The sequence below is a fragment of the Paroedura picta genome, chromosome 4 (assembly GCF_049243985.1).
Source record: "Paroedura picta isolate Pp20150507F chromosome 4, Ppicta_v3.0, whole genome shotgun sequence".
Classification (NCBI taxonomy): Eukaryota; Metazoa; Chordata; class Lepidosauria; order Squamata; family Gekkonidae; genus Paroedura; species Paroedura picta.
The window spans coordinates 73,285,853-73,291,725 of NC_135372.1; positions in this window are offsets into that span (position 1 = coordinate 73,285,853).

Consider the following 5,873-nt stretch of genomic DNA (forward strand, 5'->3'; position numbering starts at 1 on the left):
TATGGTCTAGTCCATAAGAATTAGAGTCAGTGTCAATCCTTGTAAATTTAAACACATGGCAGTTTATTATTAACAATACAGTCATTTGTAGTCTGAATAGCAAGATGGGTTTCAGCACAGGGTAACAAGATGGAACCCTGCAGATCTTTGATATAATTTAGCTGCAAAAACCCTGCAGGGAGGGTCTGACACAGGATGGAGCCGTGATGCTGGAGAATGGATGGGTTTAGTACTGTCCCTGCACTATTTCTGGATGGGAAGGAAAGGATAGCTTTGATTTATTTCATTTCATTTCATTTATTTCATTTCATTTCATTTGTACCTTATCTTTTGCCCCAATAGGAACTCCAAGTGACTTACAATAATTTTCCTCCTCCCTGCATTTAATCCTCACTTTAACACTGTGAGGTAGGTTAGGCTCAGAGTCGGTGATAGGGCAGGATCACCCAGCAAGTTTCCATGACACAGTGGGGATTGAACCTGGGTCTCCCAAATCATAATGTAACACTCTAATCAATATACCATGGTACAGAAAGTGACAGATTTTGTTGCTTCAGTGTATACATCCAGAAAGTGTTATTTTCTTTGTTTGCTGAGGATCCATAAGAACAGCAGCAACTAGAACAGCAAAGAGCTGAAGAAAGATCATTTAATAGAATTATTTCCCCTAATATCGCCTTTTAATTCTCTGTTGCTTAGAGCTAAACTGGTAGCCACATTTCATTCACCCCAGTTTTTGCACTATAGGGATGTGCACCAAGAAAATAATCAGTACTGCTTCAATTCTGAATTGACTCGGGTATACTCAAATCACCCAAAATCCCATTAACAGTATAGGAATTCAGAAAACAGTGATTTGAGTACAGTTGAATCCATTCAGCCACAACACATATCTCTCTCTCTCTCTCTCTCTCTCTCTCTCTCTCTCTCTCTCTCTCTCTCTCTCTCTCTGCAGTTCAGCTGTTTGGGGCATTTAACTGCCTCCCCCATTGCAAAGCTGATGATCAGCTGTTTTTTAGGCTCCGTGCTGGGGAGAGATGGCATTTCTCCCCAGCAGACCTGTCTCAGGTTGTGCAGAGCTCGCTGTCTGCTGCTAGGGAGACATTTAAAGACCTCATCAAACAGCAGATCTGCAGGATCCCCTGGGCCGGATGAAATGCACCCGAGAGTGCTCAAAGAACTTTCCGGAGAACTTGCAGAACCCTTGTCCATCATCTTCGGGACCTCTTTAAGAACTGGAGATGTCCCGGAGGACTGGAAGAGAGCAAACGTTGTTCCGATCTTCAAGAAAGGGAGGAAGGATGACCCGGGAAACTATAGACCAGTGAGTCTGACCTCTGTTGTGGGGAAGATAATGGAGCAGATATTAAAAGAAGCAATCTGCAAACATCTGGAGGACAATTTGGTGATCCAAGGAAGTCAGCATGGTTTTGTCTCCAACAGGTCCTGACAGACCAACCAGGTTTCCTTTTTTGACCAAGTGACAGGTTTGCTGGATCATGGAAATTTGGTTGATGTCGTTTACTTGGATTTTAGTAAAGCTTTTGATAAGGTTCCCCATGACGTTCTGATGGATAAATTGAAGGACTGCAATCTGGATTGTCAGATAGTTAGGGGGATAGGAAATTGGTTAGAGAACCGCACTCAAAGAGTTGTTGACAATGGTGTTTCACCAGACTGGAGGGAGGTGAGTAGCGGGGTACCTCAGGGCTCGGTGCTCGGTCCGGTACTTTTTAACATATTTATTAATGATCTAGATGAGGGGGTAGAAGGACTACTCATCAAGTTTGCAGACGACACCAAATTGGGAGGACTGGCAATACTCCTGAAGATAGAGACAGAGTTCAACGAGATCTGAACACAATGGAAAAATGGGCAAATGAGAAAAAGATGCAATTTAAAAAATATAAGTGTAAAGTTCTGCATCTGGGTCAGAAAAATGAAAAGCATGCCCACTGGATGGGGGATATGCTTCTAGGTAACACTGTGTGTGAACGAGACCTTGGGGTACTTGTGGATTGTAAACTAAACATGAGCAGGCAGTGTGATGCAGCAGTAAAAAAGGCAAATGCCATTTTGGGCTATATCAACAGGGGCATCACATCAAAATCACAAGATGTCATAGTCCCATTGTATATGGCACTGGTCAGACCACACCTGGAGTACTGTGTGCAGTTCTGGAGGCCTCACTTCAAGAAGGACGTCGATAAAATTGAAAGGGTACAGAGGAGAGCGACGAAGATGATCTGGGGCCAAGGGACTAAGCCCTATGAAGATAGGTTGAGGGACTTGGGAATGTTCAGCCTGGAGAACAGGAGGTTGAGAGGGGACATGATAGCCCTCTTTAAGTATTTGAAAGGTTGTCACTTGGAGGAGGGCAGGATGCTGTTTCTGTTGGCTGCAGAGGAGAGGACACGCAGTAATGGGTTTAAACTTCAAGTATAACAATATAGGCTAGATATCAGGAAAAAAATTTTCACAGTCAGAGTAGTTCAGCAGTGGAATAGGCTGCCTGGAGGTGGTGAGCTCCCCCTCACTGGCAGTCTTCAAGCAAAGGTTGGATACACATTTTTCTTGGATGCTTTAGGATGCTTAGGGCTGATCCTGCGTTGAGCAGGGGGTTGGACTAGATAGCCTGTATGGCCCCTTCCAACGCTATGATTCTATGATTCTGATTCTAGGATCAACTGTTCGGTGGGGTCTTTATCCCCATAAGACCGTGTCTGAGGTTGTACAGAACCTGCTCTTCACAGCTTAAGAGGTCTGATGGAGATATATTTTTGGGCTTATCTGAGTCAAATTGCACATCCCTACCTGGAAGCCACCCTGGACATCATCATCTTAAACAGCAAAACATCAGCTTTTAGATCAATCAGTGGCTGATTATGTATCAAAGGAAGTGGCTGTGTGCAGGAACTAGCAAAATGAACATAAAGGTGTGTGTATGTGAGCCTATTCCATCAATGGGATCATTCCAAGAAGCAGTTCATGTGTTATGAAGACCCTGTATCTGCCATGTTGCTCATTGAAAGGCATGGTCTAGTTGGTCTATGCTCAGAGTGTAATTCCTAAGCACTTGAGATATGATTTGGATTAGGACAGCAGTACATGGGGAGAGGGGTTCAATTGTTCCCCCAACACAAATTCTTCTGGCCTGAAATGGCACAAGGGAGTCGCTTGTTGCACTGCTGAAGAAACATATGGATACTGAAGTTTTCCCAGCAGGGCATCAGCAGCTCCCATGGGATTATGGAAATGGTGCTGGGGAAAAGGTTAAGCCCATTCTGCAGTCCCAATCTTAATTGGCCCTGCACTCACCTAGTAATTGAGGCCATCTGATTGAGAGGGTCTGTAGCAGTCACTTGTAGGGTGACAAAAGGCCATGTGACATGTGAAGAAGGCCCCTATACACAGCTCTATATTTTCAACATATTAATGAATAGCAGTCACCTGAGTTAGAGCATTGGTTTATCAAGGTCTGTACCAACAACAGCTCTCTAAGGCAGCCTTTCTCAACCAGGGTTTTGTGAAACCTTAGGGTTTCTTCATGGCCCTGGAAAGGTTTCCCAAATGGGTCGGAGTTAATTAATTTATATATATTTTTTTAATTGTTAAAACACTTACCGGGTGATATGACCTTATATGGTCATGTCAACCCCCTCTCCAAAATGGCCAATGATGGGCTTGGAGTGGGTGGGAAGGAGAGAGGCCCCAGGTAAGTGAGTTCACAGCTATGCTTCCCAACCATATTCTGCAGGATCTGAATACTTCTGGGGTTTCTTGAATGTTTTAGGGGTTTCTCAAGGGTAAAAAAAAACTGAGAAAGACTGTTCTACGATCTCAGGAGGAAGTTACTTACTCTTTGATTACTTGAAGACTGAATTTTGGACTTCTATGTGCAAAGTAAATGCTCTGCTCCAGAATCACAACACACTCTGGCATTGGTGAAAATGTTGTGAGGAGTTTCCAGTGAGATGGAGGCAGGAAAAGAATGACAAAAAACAACCAACCAACAAACCTCAAGAACCTGACTGGCACTGATCTTCTGACTTCCTAGGGGCCTTGAAGGCCAACATCAATGCAATAATGCAAAACACATAAGGCTTCCTTTAGTTAGAAAAAAATTGTTCAGGGTAGGGATGCTGGTCTACATGTAGGACCTGGAGATCCCCAGGAATCTGAGAGCCAGTTTGGTATAGTGGTTCGGCGTGTGGACTTCTAATCTGGCATGCTGGATTTGATTGTGCACTTCCCCACATGCAGCCAGCTGGGTGAGTTAGGCTCGTCATAGCACTGATAAAACTGTTCTGACCGAGCAGTGATATCAGGGCTCTCTCAGCCTCACCCACCTCACAAGATGTCTGTTGTGGGGAGAAGAAAGGGAAGGTGACTGTAAGCCGCTTTGAGCCTCCTTCGGGTAGAGAAAAGAGGCATATAAGAACCAAGGGCCATTCCGCACCGGGATCCATGTAGCAAATTGTTCGCTGAATGAAAAATCGCCATTTTAAATAGTGGAATTCGTCGTTATGCATACCTGCCTTTGTAGTGGAATCCAGTTGCTTTTATATCGTTTCCCACAGGGTTCCGGTCTCGGCAAAAATCGCTAGAAAGGAAGCGCTATTGCTGAGCTGTGTCCCGCCCCTGGCTGTCAAGCAGCCAATGGGCGGCCATTAGCATGCTCCTAAACAGCCCCTTTCCCTTTAAGGAAGGTTAAAAAAAAAAAACACCTGTTGCAACGAATATGCATTGATTCGTTGCAACGGAGAGACCCATCCAGCTAGCAGGTGATGTTTGAACTGCCGTTTCATCGTTGCCACGCTCCCCCAAGTGAAACCCCCCCCTCACGGGCACGATTTTCAGCCGAAAACAGTGTGAAAAATAAAGTGAAAATAAACCAGCAAATGGGCCTCTGTGATGCTTGTGCTTGGTGACTTTAATCAGAGGGACTGCAGCCGGGGAAGCCTCACTGGGTAAATGAAGGCTTGCCGGTGCGTTGATCTCCGCTCGCTGGGAGAAAAAAAAATGGCGATCGCTTCGCCGGAAGATCAGAGGAGAGAGCCAGGAGGAGGGACTTTGCAGAAACCGCAACAATGGTAACGCACAGAACTTTCCCGCTAGTGTTGCAGATTGGTTGCAGGAGTGTAGCGCTTTCCGGAGGGTGAATCCACTTTTTGGAATTTCCCTGAAAGTGCAACAACGAAGCGCTTTTTGCGGATCGGTTTCAGGAGAGTTGCAGATTGTCAACGACGTTGTGCATAACGGCAAAACTGTAGCGATTTCAATTAGTAACCATTGTGCTATTTTGGACGAATGCGCAACGTCCCCAACTCTTCTTCATCGTTGCCTTTGGATAAAGTGAATGCTTTGGAAGGTGGACTGTACTCTCTCAAGTTCCATCCCCAAATATCCATCCCTACCTTTCCCCTCCATCCCTTCTCAGAGGCTCAGGGAAACCCTCTCCTATGTCATTAAATCATGTACTGAAGGGCTAAGTTCTTAAAAAAAGATGCCAAGAGCTGAGCCCAGGAGGCTCCTCTCACAGAGCCTCTTTTTGGAACCGGGAGTGCAGAAAGTTTTAGGGCTACCGAGCGAAATGGCCTTAGGTCGTCTAGTAGTCTGTGCAAGCAACGAAGCGTGGAAAAGACTGGGCCAGCTGGACGCCCGGCACGGCTGGCTCCCTTATGTGGGATTCCGCTTCAAAACTCGGATCCAGAGCGACGGCGCGCCGGCGAAGCTTGCCCGCCTGGGTTCCGTTCGGAGCCCGAGGCCCGTGACGCCAGTCCAGCCGCCGACCGGAGCGCCGCTCTCCCTGCCTCCCTGCCGGCCCCTGCTGGCTCGCCGCCGGTCGCGTTGCGCTCTGCTGTGCTCCGCCC